The sequence below is a fragment of the Vulpes lagopus genome, chromosome X, assembly GCF_018345385.1.
Source record: "Vulpes lagopus strain Blue_001 chromosome X, ASM1834538v1, whole genome shotgun sequence".
Classification (NCBI taxonomy): Eukaryota; Metazoa; Chordata; class Mammalia; order Carnivora; family Canidae; genus Vulpes; species Vulpes lagopus.
Window position 1 is genome coordinate 93384817 of NC_054848.1, and position 16445 is coordinate 93401261.

The window sequence follows — 16445 nt, forward strand, 5'->3', positions numbered from 1 at the left end:
GCCTGCCAGGTCTCTGTTGAGAGGTCTGCTGTTACCCTAATACCTTCTGCATAAAAATCAGGGATTTCTTGTCTCTTGCTGCTTTAAGGATCTTCTCTTTATCTTTGGAATTTGCAAGCTTAACTATTAAATATCGAGGTGTTAAACGGTTTTTATTGTTTTTAGGTGGGGATCTCTGTATTTCCTGGATCTGAATGCCTGTTTCCCTTCCCAGATTAGGAAAGTTTTCAGCTAGGATTTGTTCAAATACATATTCTGGCCCTCTGTCCCTTGGCGCCCTCGGGAACCCCAATTAAACGTAGGTTTTTCTTCCTCAGGCTGTCGTTTATTTCCCTTAATCTATCCTCATGGTCTTTTAATTGTTTGTCTCTTTTTTCCTCAGTTTCCCTCTTTGCCATCAACTTGTCTTCTATGTCACTCACTCGTTCTTCCACCTCGTTAACCCTCGTCATTAGGACTTCTAGTTTGGATTGCATCTCATTCAATTGATTTTTAAGTTCTGCCTGATTAGATCTAAATTCTGCAGTCATGAAGTCTCTTGAGTCCTTTACGCTTTTTTCTAGAGCCACCAGTAGCTGTATAATAGTGCTTCTGAATTGGCTTTCTGACATTGAATTGTAATCCAGATTTTGTAACTCTGTGGGAGAGAGGACTGTTTCTGATTCTTTCTTTTGAGGTGAGGTTTTCCTTCTAGTCATTTTGCTCAGTGCAGAGTGGCCAAAAACAAGTTGTATTGGGAAAAGGAGAAAAGAGAAGAGAGAAAGAAGGAAAGAAAAGAGAAAAAGAAAAAAGGAAGAAAAAAGAAAAAAAGAAGAAAAAGAGAAAGAAAAAGAAAGAAAGGGAAAAAAAAGGTGGGGGAAGCAAACAGAAATCAAAAAGAAAAAAAAAAACAAAAACCACGGGGGAGTATCTTCCGATTCTGTATACTTTAAGTCCCTTGACTTCCCGGGAACTTGCAGTCTCGCTGGTCTTCTGGGGGAGGGGCCTGCTGTGCTGATTTTCAGGTGTTAGCATGTGGGGGAGCTGCTCTGCCCCCTGCCTGGTGCAGGGCTCAGTGGGTGTTGTTTACCCCGTGAGGCCCCAGGAGGAACAGCCACAGTGGCGGGGGCAGCTCTGGAGCCCTGGATTCAGCCCCCGCAGTAACTCCGGGGCTCTCTGTCTGGGGCCTGGCTGCTCCGGGGCGGGGCCGCTGCTCTGCTCAGCTCGGGGCAGGAGCGTCCTTGCTGTCCTGGGCCCTCCCGGCCTCTGCCTGTCCCGAGGGGAGGCCGGATCCTGGGCTGTGTCCCGGAGCCCTGTGCTTTGGCACCTGCTCTGTTGGATTCGGGCTCCCGCCCCGCAGCCCCCTCCGCGGAGCCGCCGCCCGAGCCCCTCCGAGCTGCTCCGGGTCCCGCCGTGCGCGCTGCAGCCCTTAGGGAGCTGGGCGCACTCTCCCCGGGCGCAGGTGCCTGTTAGTGTCCCAGGGAGCCCGAGGGCATCCCCGCCTTTCTGGGGATCCTGCTCCAATTCCCCGGGAGGCCTTTCTGCCAGGGAAGGTTGGTGCAGCTCCTGCTCCTCCGGGCCGGGGCTCTCCTGTCCTGGGGACACTCGCCCCGGCCTCAGCCCGGCTCCTCGCGGGACCCCTCCCCCTTGGAGGCCTTTTGTTTCTTTATTTCTCCCCCCCCCCCCCCCCCCCCCGTCTTCCTACCTTGATGGAAGCGCGAACTCTTCTCACTGTAGCGTTCCAGCTGGTCTCCCTTTAAATCTCAGGCCGAATTCGTAGATTTTCAGGATGATTTGAAGGTTATCTAGGTAATTTGGTGGGGACAGGTGATTTGGGGACCCTACTCTTCCGCTGTCTTGCCCCTCCTCCTCCTGTATATGATTCTTGAGTTCAAGTGAAAGATGTGGATTAGTGATATAATTTGTGTATCATATCAGCACACGCATAAACATACATGTTTTTTAATGCCATGGACATGTGTTTCTCAATAAATTTATTCTGTACTGTTTAAAGTGTATGGATTGTGATAAAGAACGTATTGTCTTTTAGATAGGCCTGCATATTAAAGCTGTAATTATTTGAGCTGCCTGGTGTTGAGGGTAATTTTTTTAAAAAAACTGTTTTCTTTCCTGCTGCCAACCGGGAAACTGACCTATCCCCCTCCGTTTTTCAGTACATTTTTGTGAGAAACCTATTGTTTGTGGCTCCTTCTTCTTTCCATTTGATATCTCTATTGATATTTTTAAAATCTAAGTAAGCCTCTTTTGAGCTTTACAACTCAGGAGTGTTTTCCTTAAGGGTCTGGAGCCATCTCTTTGAAATGTAAACATCAAGGAATACAGTGCCTCTATCTCCCTGTCACTGTGGGGATGCCTTGCTCTGACCTATAACCAAATGCTCGTTCTGGTGATAGAAGTTTTATTTTTCCTTAATACAGAGTCAGTTAACTAAAACAAATGGCTTCTGCAATGACAGGTAAATTTAGGATGAACTAAGAAAGAATGTATAATAAGCCATGTTGTAAAGTCCTCTTTTGTGAAGAGGAATTTTGTTTATTCATGAAAATATATATGTAATGGATTATAACTTCTTGGTGATATAAATGATGGAATTTTTTCTGTCCTTGTGATCTCCCAGCAGATTGCCTATCATGCACGTTGTAATCTGCTTTAGTGCTTATTCAATAATAAAGTGTTTTTCTCCTATTACATATATCATGGAGAGCGTTCTCTACCTTGACATGATGTTTTTAATGTGCCCATCCATCATTGGTAATAAAGGGGGAAAAACCTTGTAATTAAAAAAAATAAATAAAACTTACAAGAGAGATATCTTTTTAAAAAAAATATTTTATTTACTTATTCATGAGAGACACACAGAGAGAGGCAGAGGCACAGGCAGAGGGAGAAGCAGGCTCCCTGTGGGAGCCAGGTGTGAGACTCAATCCCTCATGCCCTGATTCCGAAGGCAGATGTTCAATGGCTGAGCTACCCAGGCATCCTGAGAGATATCTTAATGTAGCATACCACTATATAGATTGAGTTTCAAAATATGACAGACACTCAAAATGGCACGTCTCCACCTCTAGACTTTAATTCTCTCACAATTGCTGATTCCCTTCTTGGCCACTGATTCTCTAGAGTGAAAAATCTGTGGATATGGGTTAGGAAGCCTGTTCACATAACAATAATAATTTAGAGATCAGAGGCAAGATGGTGGAAGAGTAGGGGTCTTCTCTTCATCTGGTCTTCCAAATTTAGCTAGATAAATTTCAAACCACCCTGAACACCTATGCATTCAACCTGAGATATAAAAAACGAATAGCTGGAATGCTACAAATAGAAATGTGATTGTTGGGCAGCCCTGGTGGCTCAGCAGTTTGGCGCTGCCTTCAGTCCGGGGCCTGATCCTGGAGACCCAGGATCGAGTCCCACATCAGGCTCCCTGCGTGGAGCCTGCTTCTCCCTCTGCCTGTGTCTCTGCCTCTCTCTCTCTTATGAGTGAATAAATAAAATCTTTAAAAAAAAAGAAATGTGATTGTTTCTTGCAAGAGAGGTGGCTTCCAGGGAACAAAGACCTCACAGGGCAAACAGCTTACACTGAGCCTAGCCACTTGGCAAGGGGCAGGGCATCTCTGCCCAGGCACAGACACCTGAGAATAAGTGCAGCAGGCCCATCCTCCAGAAGAACAGCTGAAAGAACAGGGGAACAGCAAATTTACTGACCAAGCATCACAGGAAAACTCCAGGACTGAGGGAAAATAGTATATAGAACTCGATGTTATTTCCCTGTGATTTATCTTTCAGGTTTAAATTTTCAAAAATTTTTTCTTTTTTCCTGTCTTAACTACAATATTTTGTCAACTCCTCATTTTTAAGCTTTTTTCCTTTTGGACTTTCATATTTTTACAATTACATGTCATAGATAATAATCTTCATTTTTGGCTTCCTATAAATTATTCAATTTAATTTTTGTATATATATATAAGTTTTGGGATTTTGTTTGCTTTGGTTTGTTTTGTTTTATAATTTTGGAATTTAATACATTCTAACATACAGACCAAAACACACTCAGAACTAAGTGGAGCACTTTACTGTGTTGGTCCACTCTGTGAGATTATGTTCTCTCTTCCTTCCCATTCCACCCCCCTCTTTTTTCTTCTTGTTTTTGTTGTTGTTGCTGTTGATTTTATATATTAGTTTTGCTCTTTTATATAAATTTGGAATTTAGGACCTTTTTAACATATAGACCAAAATGCTCTCAAAACCAAGAGGATTACCATCTTGTTTCACTCTGTGAGACTATATTCTATCTCCCGCACTATTTCCATTTCCCCTTTTGAAAACTTTTACTATTTTTTAAATTTTTTTTTAAAAAATTTATTTGTTAATGAGAGACACAGAGAGAGACAGAGGCAGAGGGAGAAGCAGGCTCCATGCAGGAGCCCCATGCAGGACTTGATCCTGGGACCGCAGAATCATGCTCTGGGCTGAAGACAGACACTCAACCGCTGAGCCACCCAGGCGTCCCAACTTTTACTATTTTTTAAATTAGTTTTTGACTTTTGTTGTCTTTTTTATTTTATTTTCTGGTTCCCTGACATCTCTGTAATTGTCTAGGGTGTATTTTGCTGGGGGATGTGTTTGACATTTTTGACTCTGCTCACTCATATAGCCATTCTGCACTGGACAAAATGAGTAGCAGGAAGAATTCACTGCAAAAGAAAGAACCAGAAGTAATACTCTCTGCCACATATCTAATGGATATAGATTTAGTAAGATGTCAGAGATGTAATTCAGGATTACAATTATAAAATTACTGGTGGCTCTTGCAAAAAGCATAGAAGACTCTAGAGATTCTCTTACTGCAGAAATGAGATCTAATCAGGCCAAAATTAAAAATACTTTAACTGAGATTCAGTCTAAAGTGGATGCTCTAACAAGTACGGTGAGTGAGGCAGATGAGAGAGTGAGTGATATAGAAGACAAGTTGATGGAAAGGAAGTTAGCTGAGGAAAAGAGAGAAAAACAACTAAGATCCCATGAGGAGAGATTCTGAGAATTAAATGATAGTTGAGAAAGAGATACATCCATCTTATTGGGATTCCAGAGGGTGTGGAGAGAGAGAGAGAGAGACAGAGAGAGAGAGACAGAGACAGAGAACCAGAAACTATGTTTGAACAAATCATAGCTGAGAACTTCCCTAATCTGGGGACAGAAACAGGCATTTATATCCAAGAGATAGAGGGCACCTTTCACCCCCCCAAATTAACAAAAACTGATTAATACCTTGACATGGAATAGTGAAGCTTGCATTTTTCAGAGATAAAGATAAAATCCTAAAAGCAGCTAGAGACAAGATTCCTAACTCATATGGGGAGGAATACTAGATTAACAGTAGACCTATCCACAGAGCCATGGAAGGCTAGAAGAGGCTGGCATGATACATTCAGGGTAGTAAACGACAAAAACATGAAGCCAAGAATACTTTATCCAGTAAGGCTGTCATTTGTGATAGGAAGAGAGTTAAAAAGTTTCCTGGATAGACAGAAAATGAAAGATTATGTGACCTCCAAACCAGCTCTACAAGAAATATTAAGGGGGGCCCTGTAAGCAAAGAGGGAGCCCAAAGAAACAATCTGCAGGAACAGGGACTGTATAGGTAATACCATGACATTTAACTTATATCTTTCAATAGTTTGAACATGAATGGGCTAAATGATCCAGTCAAAACACACAGCATATCAGACTGGATAAAAAATCAAGGCACATCTATATGCTATCTATAAGAGACTCATTTAAACCTAAGGACACCTTCAGACTGAAAATGAGAGGGTGGAGATCTTTTTACCATACAAATGGACCTCAAAAGAAAGCTGGGCTAGCAATCCTCATATCAGATAAATTAGATTTTGTTTGTTTTTAAGATTTTATTTATTTATTAATGAGAGAGAGAGAGAGAGAGAGAGAGAGAGAGGCAGAGACTTGATCTCTTGACCTGGGATCACGCTTGAGCCAAAAGCAGATGCCTAAGTGCTGGGCCACCCAGGCATCCTGATCAATTAGATTTTAAATCAAAGACTGTACTAAGAGATGAAGAGGGACTCTGTATCATACTTAAACAGTCTATCCAAGAAGACCTAACAATTATGAATATTTATGTCCCTAATGTGGGAGCAGCCAAGTATATCAACCAATTAAAAATAAAAGTAATCACACATAGATAATAATACATTATTAGTAGGAAACTTCAACATGGCACTCTTAGGGACAGACAGACCTTCCAAGCAACAGATCACCAAAGAAAGAAAGGCTTTGAATGGCACACAGTACCAAATGGATTTCACGGATATATTCAGAACATTCCATCCTAATTGAACAGAATGCACATTATCCCAAGTGCACATGGAACTTTCTTCAGAATTGACCACATAGTGGGTCACTAATCAGATCTCATTTGATACCAAAAGATTGGGATTATTCCCTGTATATTTTCAGACCACAGTGCTTTGAAACCAGAACTCAATCACAAAAAGAAATTTGGAAGGAACTCAAACACTTGGAGATTAAAGAGCATCCTACTAAAAATGAATGGGTCAACCAGGAAATTAAATAAGAATTAAAAAGTTTTGTGCAAACTAATGAAAATGAAAGCACAACTGTTTAAAATCTTTCGGGTAGAGCAAAGACAGTTCTAAGAGGAAATGGATTTCAATACAATTCTTCCCCCCCCCCTCAAATTTGGAAAAATCTCAAATACACAAGTTAACCTTAGACCTAAAGGAACTGGAGAAAGAACAGCAATAAAGTCTAAAACAAGCAAGAGAAGAGAAATAACAAAGATTAGAGCAGAACTCAATGAAATAGACACCAGAAGAACTGTAGAGCAGATAATCAAAATCAAGAGCTGGTTATTTGAGAGATTAATAAGATATACAAACCCCTAGCCAGACTTATTCAAAAGAAAAAAGAGTCAAAATTATAAAATCATGAATGAAAGAGGACAGATCACATCTATATCCCAATGTTCATAGCAGCAATATCCACAATAGCCAAACTATGGAATGTGCCACAATTGCCTTTTACAGATGAATGAATAAAGAAAATGTATGTATACCCAATGGAATATTACTCAGCCATCAGAACGAACGAATACCTACCATTTACATTAATGTGGATGAACTGGAGTGTTCATCTGAGGGAAATAAGTCAGTATGAGAAAGACAATTATCATATGATTTCACTCATATGTGGAATATGAGAAATAGTCAATGGGACCATAAGGGAAAGGGGAAACTTAGTGGAGAAATATTAGAGAGGAAGACAAACCATGAGAGACTCCTAACTCTGGGAAACAAACAAAGTGTGGAAGGGGAGGAAAGTGGGGGGATGGAGTGACTGGGTGACAGGAACTAAGGAGGGCACTTGATGGGCTAAGCACTGGGTATTATATGTTGGCAAATTGAATTTAAACAACATTTAATAAAAACAGTAAAGTATTTGGAATGATTATTTTACAAGTTGAGGATCTAATGAGTAGCAAGATGGAACTTTTCTTGGAGTTTGTTGTGTAGTGAAAAAAGTAGACAAACAGGCAATGAAAATACAGTAAGATTAAGTGTTATGAACAAGGAGTTACAGACTGCTCTGGTAAAATGAAGGATGAGTATTTAATAGTCTTTGAGAGTCCCAGGAGTTTTCCTGGTGGAAGATTGTTTTGGCTGATAAGTGTGAACCTTATGAAAAACGATTATGGAATGGTAAAGGGTGTGCCAGGCATGTGCAACATTCCAAATCTGAGAGAGGAAATAAATATGAGTGGAGCTGTAAACAGTTTAGTATAATTAGAGCATGAAATATACTTAAAATAAAGATGGGGGTTGTTAATGACAAGAAATGATGCTTGCACTGACACACCTTTTTTTTTTTTTTTAAGATTTTATTTATTTATTTATTCATGAGAGACACAGAGAGAGGCAGAGACACAGGCAGAGGGAGAAACAGGCTCCATGCAGGGAGCCTGACATGGGACTCGATCCTGGGACTCCAGGATCACGCCCTGGGCTGAAGGCAGGCGCTCAACCGCTGAGCCACCCAGGGATCCCCCCTGACACACCTTGTTAAGGCATTTGAATTTTGCAAGTTTTGAGAAACCTAAGACAATACATTGGATGCCATCTTCAGAAATGTGATTTATTTAGAAAGATCAGTGATGCTGCAACATGAAAAGTAATTTTGAGTCTTTAAAGATTGTATGCAGGAAGACTTGGTATGATACAGTGGCACAATTGATAAAATACTTGTTTTGATTAGACCTAGAGGTAAAAGATGAGGTAGAGGAAGGAAGTATTGTGTCCACTGGCACATTCTTCCCCAAATCCCATTGTTGAAAATTTTACTTTTCAAAAATTGAACTCATTTCGGCATGTCCCCTGTATTACCCACTTGTATAAGAAACACAAATGATACCTGGCAATGGGATGTCCACCCCGTTTTTTATTTTTTATTATTTTTTATTTTTTAAAAAGATTTTATTTATTCGTGAGAAACACCGAGAGGAGAGAGAGAGAGCAGAGACACAGGCAGAGGCAGAAGCAGGCTCCATGCAGGGAGCCCGACATGGGACCCGATCGGGGGTCTCCAGGATCACTCCCTGGGCTGAAGGCAGCGCTAAACCCTTGAGCCACCTGGGTTGCCCCTCCACCCCGTTTTTTAAATTTATTTATTTATTTATTTTAAAAGATTTTATTTATTTATTCATGAGAGACACACACAGAGAGAGAGAGTCAGAGACACAGGCAGAGGGAGAAGCAGGCTCCCTGCAGGGAGCCCGATGTGGGACCCGATCCCAGGTCCCCGGGATCACGCCCCGGGCTGAAGGCAGTGCTAAACCGCTGAGCCACCCGGGCTGCCCCCCGTTTTTTTTTTTTTTAATAAATTTATTTTTTATTGGTGCTCAATTTTCCAACATATAGAATAACACCCAGTGCTCATCCCATCAAGTGCCCCCCTCAGTGCTCGTCACCCAGTCACCCCCACCCCCGCCCTCCTCCCCTTCCACCCGCCCCCCCTCGTTCGTTTCCCAGAGTTAGGAGTCTCTCATGTTCTGTCTCCCTTTCTGATATTTCTCACTCATTTTTTCTCCTTTCCCCTTTATTCCCTTTCACTATTTTTTTATATTTCCCAAATGAATGAGACCATATAATGTTTGTCCTCTGATTGATTTACTTCACTCAGCATAATACCCTCCAGTTCCATCCACCTCGAAGCAAATGGTGGGTATTTGTGGTTTCTAATGGCTGATGAATATTCCATTGTATACATAGACCACATCTTTATCCATTCATCTTTCGATGGACACCGAGGCTCCTTCCACAGTTTGGCTATTGTGGACATTGCTGCTAGAAACATCGGGGTGCAGGTGTCCCGGCATTTCATTGCATCTGTATCTTTGGGGTAAATCCCCAGCAGTGCAATTGCTGAGTCGTAGGGTAAATCTATTTTTAACTCTTTGAGGAACCTCCACACAGTTGTCCAGAGTGGCTGCACCAGTTCACATTCCCACCAACAGTGCTGGAGGGTTCCCTTTCTCCACATCCTCTCCAACATTTGGGGTTTCCTGCCTTGTTAATTTTCACCAATCTCACTTCTACCCCGTTTTTTAGAGAAACATTAGCAGATTCTATTTGACCTGAGAGACCATAAGTAAATGCATTCTACTTTGTATTATATTTTTGAGCATTTTACTCTTTTTAAAATTTTTTTAAAGATTTATTTATTTATTTATTCGTGATAGACCCCCCCCCCCCCCCACACACACACAGAGAGAGAGAGAGAGAGAGAGGCAGAGACATAGGCAGAGGGAGAAGCAGGCTCCATGCCGGGAGCCCGACGTGGGACTCGATCCTGGGACTCCAGGATTGCATCCTGGGCCTGCCAAACCGCTGAGCCACCCAGGGATCCCCATTTTACTTTTTTTTTTTTTTAAGATTTTATTTATTTATTCATGAGACGCACACACACACACACACCAGAGGCAGAGACACAGACAGAGGCAGGGACACAGGCAGAGAAGCAGGCCCCATGCAGGGAACCTGATATGGGACTTGATCCTGGGATTCCAGGATCATGCCATGAGCCAAAGGCAGACACTCAACTGCTGAGCCACCCAGGTGTCCTGAGCATTTTACTCTTTAACCACTCAATCTCAAAATTATTTAAATGCATCATCTTTGAGAGTGATGAATTTCCTTGTCACCATCACAGATGCCTAAAGACAGCCTAAAACAGAATACATTATCAAATTAAAAAAATAAGGAATACAAATATTTATCCAAAATACTCATAAGCTAGCATTTTGCTGATTGTTATAAATGTATCAACTGAGGTAAGAGAATTTATAAATTGGCAAGAATGTTATAATGTTAATATATATTTTAACCTCAATTTTACATTTTTATTTAATATATTTGGGTATAAGAAACAAATTCATCATATCTGTCATAGGGAGATAGAGAGAATATTTATTGACACTCAAAATTATTCTCGGTTGTCCAGAATATTTATACAACATTATTATTCTGTCATTTTATCCATAGTTTTATTTTTTGGATTTTATTTATTTATTCATGAGAGACACATAGAGAGAGAGGCAGAGATACAGGCAGAAGGAGAAGCAGGCTCCCTGCAAGGAGCCCAATGCGGGACTGGATCTCAGTTCCCGGGATCATACCCTGAGCCGAAGGCAGATGCTCAACCACTGAACCACTGAGGCATCCCTTATCCGTAGTTTTGAGTACATTTTGAATAAAATACCTATCTAACACTATTCCTTAAATAAACCTAAAATATATGTACATTAAGAATTATCAATAATATCAAATTGTGCACTTAATTGTCCTGAAAACCAAAACTAGACAGCATGTCTTGGGTCCTTTAATAATTCAATATGCTCTTTAGAATATTTTAGGAATTTAGGGACATGTCATATCATAGTTCATAGCCATGATAATTGTCCACTATTTTAGTTATAAGTTAAATGGTATGAAGTAATTTTATCTTTGGTTCAGATAGGCCCTGGAACATTTGTTTTTTAGTGAATCCTTGTTGTCATCATGAATAGTTGGTACTTGTCTTTCGTAGTTGCCAAGGTGTCAAAATTACTTATTTGAGTATCCCAAAGATTTGGTTTCAATAAAAGTAATTATTTCTTGGTATTTTGATTTACAAGGCATATTCTATCCCAGCATTAAAAAAGTACTTTATTAAATTATCAGTATCTCCAATACTCAGAATATTGTAGTGCTCATCAACCTTCCTCAACTGATTTAGGAGTTTAATTTGAGAATTGACATTCTCTCATTATGAATGATAGTATTGCCACTAGGATTACTTTATTTGGTAATTATTCAGTGTTTTCTGCCATAGTAAAATATATTATTTTAAAATGGTACACATTTATGCAAACTCGCCTTTGCAAAAAGAAACAGTCATACTATTTAATTACAAATAATATATACTTCATTTAGTCATCATTTTATACTCTTCATGGGTTTTATTTTTATTGCTTTAGGAAGCATACTTCAAAAATTAAGGCCATATAAAAGCTTTTAAACAAAATAGCAGAATTAGTTGTGGATTCTTCATCAATCAGGGTCTTGTCAGGAGACAGAATCTAATTGAATGATTCAATGTATCTGTTAGAGGGGAATACTCAAGATATGCGAGCTAGATAAGAATTGTGTAGTTTCCCTGGAATCAATCACAGTGGGATGCCATAACCACATTTAGGCCTTAAAGGACACGGGAAGAGAATTGCATTGCTGGGCTTTAGAGAGTTTGGAGTTGTGTAAGAAGTCCTATACCAGCTGAACTGTGATCATAGAAGAAACACAGTTAGACACAGTGCCATTAAGTGTGGATAGATTTCATGAATAGAGGGATCTCTCCTTTATGACCTCTCTTCTATCCCTTTTTCTTTTCCACCTGCCAATCTTCTCCTGGTGCCTACTAACTTAATAAATCAATATAACCATTAAGCGAGTTCCAGTAATTCTATTAAAAGAAAATAGTTTTCCAAGAGCACTGAGCAAGTCAGAAAAAGGTAGAAATTGATTTAGGGGAAGGGTGGATAGGAACATACAGAGAATAGAAGTGACATTTTCAGATGTTGAAACATCTTTTTTATCCTGAGCACATCATGACTTCAAACAGATTTTTAAAAGTAAAGTATGACAACTTTGTTTTTAATGCATTACCCAGATATCTTGGGATTTTTCTGATGTCTTAAGACTTTGAAACTTAGAATGACCATTTTGAAATAAGGAAAGTGAGAACAATATAATTCCAAATGAAGGTAAACTTTAATTTAGCACTTTTCATTGTGGGCAAGATCCTCCTTGCTTAGAAATCAGGAAATATTTAAAGTATTTGATGATCATTTAGCATGTTTTAGGGTTCTTTCCTATTGTTTTTGAAATACACCAGTCCTTTCCTTTTATTACAGATTTTGAAAAATTGGAGTTTTCTTATTATAAGCATTGGGGAGGAAACCATTTACTTTACTCTTTAAGGTTCTTCTGGCTGACCTAAGAAGCAAGTTGACATGACCATTTTTTTAAAAAAGATTTCTTTATTCATTTGAGAGAGATAGAACACATAAGCAGGAGGGAGGGGCAGAAGGAGAGGGAGAAGCAAACTTCCCATTGGGCAGGGTATTCAATGGACTCTGGGATCATGACCTGAGCCCAAGGCAGAGGTTTAACCAACTGAGCCACTGAGGCCCCCCAACATGACTATTATTAACAGAAGAAAAAAATCAAATGTAAGTATGTATGTATGGGAGAGAGCCAGTAAAATTGGATAACTCCTGAAATGGCCAAAGTTGTCACCTGAGATACCATCCTCAGATAAAGATAAAAGATATTGAGAGTGGGTAGTCAGTTATGGGAGGTTACCAATAAAAGCTCAGTAAACAAGAGTTATGTTGTGTTATAGATGTAAGTCCTTGTCTCCTCAAATTATAGTTTATAGTGATTGAGTCATCATCCTCTTCCTGGAACTTTGAGTTGATACCATTAGAAATGAGATTTTCTTTTCTTTCTTTCTTTCTTTCTTTCTTTATTTATTTATTTATGATAGTCACAGAGAGAGAGAGAGAGAGAGAGAGAGAGAGAGAGACACTGGCAGAGGGAGAAGCAGGCTCCATGCACCGGGAGCCCGACGTGGGATTCGATCCCGGGTCTCCAGGATCGCGCCCTGGGCCAAAGGCAGGCGCCAAACCGCTGCGCCACCCAGGGATCCCTCTTTTTTTTTTTTTTTTTTTTAAGATTTTATTTATTTATTTGACAGAGAGAGAGCACAAGCCGAGGGAGTGGCAGATAGAGGTAGAGGGAGAAGCAGAACTTTTGCTAAGCAGTGAGCCCAATGCAGGGCTCATTACCAGGACCCCAGGATCATGACCTGAGCTGAGGGCAGATGATTTAATACACTGAACTACCCAGACACCCAACACTTTAAAAAAATAAATGTAAATATGTCCTGTCTCCTGCAAGAGGGTAATTTCTACTAGATTTTCAGGGCTTCTCCTGTGTTTATAATCTCTCAGAAATAACCACCTTAAAATATTCAATATGCCTATGAGGGTTATCATGGGTGGCAAAATTTGTTTCCCTACACAAGGAAATGATTAGTATAAGCATACTGACTAAATGACAACTACTGTTCAGCATCTACTTTGGGACAAAAATCTTGGGCAGAATTTTGATGCCAAATTGGAGGATACATGTCCTATCTAATGAGGGCAGACACTAATCAATGATATTTGTAATTATTATCATTTATTAAGTGCTTAATACATAGTATATTCAGTGTTTATGATCTAATTTAATCATAATCTTTTACACAGATAGCATTATCTTCATTTTGCAGAAGAAGAAACTCATACTCAGTTGAAATATGTAGGGGCTAAGGGCAGGCCACTCCAAGATGGATTACTTTGGCATACAGAATATTTTGAATTTGAAGGCAATCAAGAACATGTGGGATCAAAAGAAACTCTTGCCCCTCCTATAACTATATAGGAGAATCTAAAAAGGGGGGTGGGTTTTTCCTCAAATAGGGGTTATTACCATAGATAAATTTTGTCTAACCTGTATGGCAGGGCCCACATCTAATTACTAGACATTGGTTCTTATCCTTATTGCCCTGTGCATTACATTTCTTTCTTTTGAAGTCCCCAACCATTCTTCCTTCTCCTTAGTTCACAAGGACATGCATACCTCATTTTGCCTGATTGTTTTTTGATTTTTGTGTATCTGTTGATTCTGTATACATATGAAATTAATTTTTTTCTTCTGTAAATCTGTGTCATGTTAATTCGATTTTCAGTCCAGCTAGAAGGACATTGAAGGGGATTGGAATTCCCATTTTCCTAGTTGTGACTTATACAAAGTCATTGTTTTCTGTTTAGGAATGTGAGCTTAATCTTACCTGTTTTCAAGTCTTCAAAGGAAGTGCAGAATCTAGATGTGTATGTGAAAGTTCTTTGTTTTGTTTTGTTTTTTTAAGATTTTATTTATTCATTCATGAGAGACAGAGAGAGAGAGAGAGAGAGTCAGAGACACAGGCGGAGGGAGAAGCAGGCTCCATGCAGGGAGCCCGACTTGGGACTTGATCCCAGGTCTCCAGGATCACCGCCGAAGGCGGCGCCAAACTGCTGCACCACCCGGGGATCCCCTAGTTCTTTGTTTTAAATGTAGATTAATTTTTTAATTGCTTTGTGTTCAAAACAAGCACATGTGCGGGTCTAATCTAGTTCAGAGGCCATTATATTTAAGTTGTCAATTATTCAGATGAAGAAATTGTCATCACCAGGGCCTATTTAATCTCTATTCAAACTTGTGAGTAATGTGATGATTTCTGGGTCTTTTGAAGGGAAATATTTGGGGCAGTGGAGCACTTTGGTACTAATGAAATCATAGGGAAGCAACATATTATTTGTAGTTTCTGGGCACTTTAAGGGGAGAGGAAATTCTTTCAAGGGAGAAGTGCCTTGAAAGGAATTATCTTAGTGCTTCATGTAATTGTGGCTATCCTGTTACTCTTGAGTAGTAAAGCTGTGAAATGTACCCTATTTAGGATAACAGTATGTATGTGGTATGTAACCTGTGTTTTACAACCTAACAATTTACTTCATTCACTTAATTGACTGCATAACCACATTATTATATAAACAAAAGCAAAAAGAAAGCTTATTTTCCATTCATGTTCACTTTTTTCCCCATTTTCCACACTGATGCTGTAATCACTGGAAGTGGTTTTGACACATGTTAAAGAATTTCAGGGCCCCTGGTATTGGGGAATATATTAGTAGCTGGTAATTTCTTCTCATATAATTTATTCTTTTCATTAGGATTTTTGTAAATGTATAGTATAGAACTGTAATCCATAGCACTGGTAATGAATTTACCTTTCAGAATGATAAGTATGTATTGGAGTAGAGGGTACACTTGCATTTGTATGTGCAGAACCATTACAACCCATTGTAATGGGTGTGAGGCATAGAAAAAAAATAGAAGGCTTGTTATGGATGGGTAAGTGCAGTGAGTCTTAACTTGGAGCTATACCTCAGCCATTTTAAAAGGAAGCTGGCTTTAAATACATATTTTTTGATTTTTCATGCAGGCCACTTTTCTACATTCTTTACTATAACAAAGAGTACAGTAAATATAAAATGAAAGTTATAGGAAAAATTTTAACTCCAACTCCACTGCATAATTCTATATATTATCATTTGGAATAAAGAAAGGCTTCTAATTTACCTACCTAAAGTGCTACTATAATAAGCGTCCAAGGGTGCAGGCACACCTGGCTTTGGCAGTCCCAAACAGTCCCAGATTGGCTATACTGCTAACATAATCCAAAGGCAGGAATACTAGTGTTGGTGAAACAGAAAAGGAATTTATTTTGGTGAGGCCAATACTTGGAAGATACTAATGTCTCAAAGACTTTCTCCAATGTCCCGAAACTACTTACAGCTTTATATAAGGAAAATGGCGAACAAAAATCCTTGGGTATATGTAGGCAGCTGGTAAAGGTCAGGTTGATTGATCAATGTCGTGGGATCAATCATACTCTTGCTGGCTTCTGAGCAGTTCTTATTGCTTGAATGGGTAATTTCCATTACCATCACAGTATTCTTTGGCCTCCAGGTCTTTTGCTTAAGTTGAAAATGAGACTGGAAAGAAGAACTTTGTCAGATTATACAGGGATGCCTGGTTTGCTCAGTTGGTAGAGCTTGTGACTTCTGCTCTTGGTGCTGTGATTTCAAACCCTGCATTAGGGATAGAGTTTACTTGAAAAAAATTCTAAAAAAAGAAAGTATAGACTAAGGTCAAAATGGAGGTAGTTAAATCAATAACTGGATACTCTTTCACTACTATGTTTGGGAAAAGCTGAATTTTATA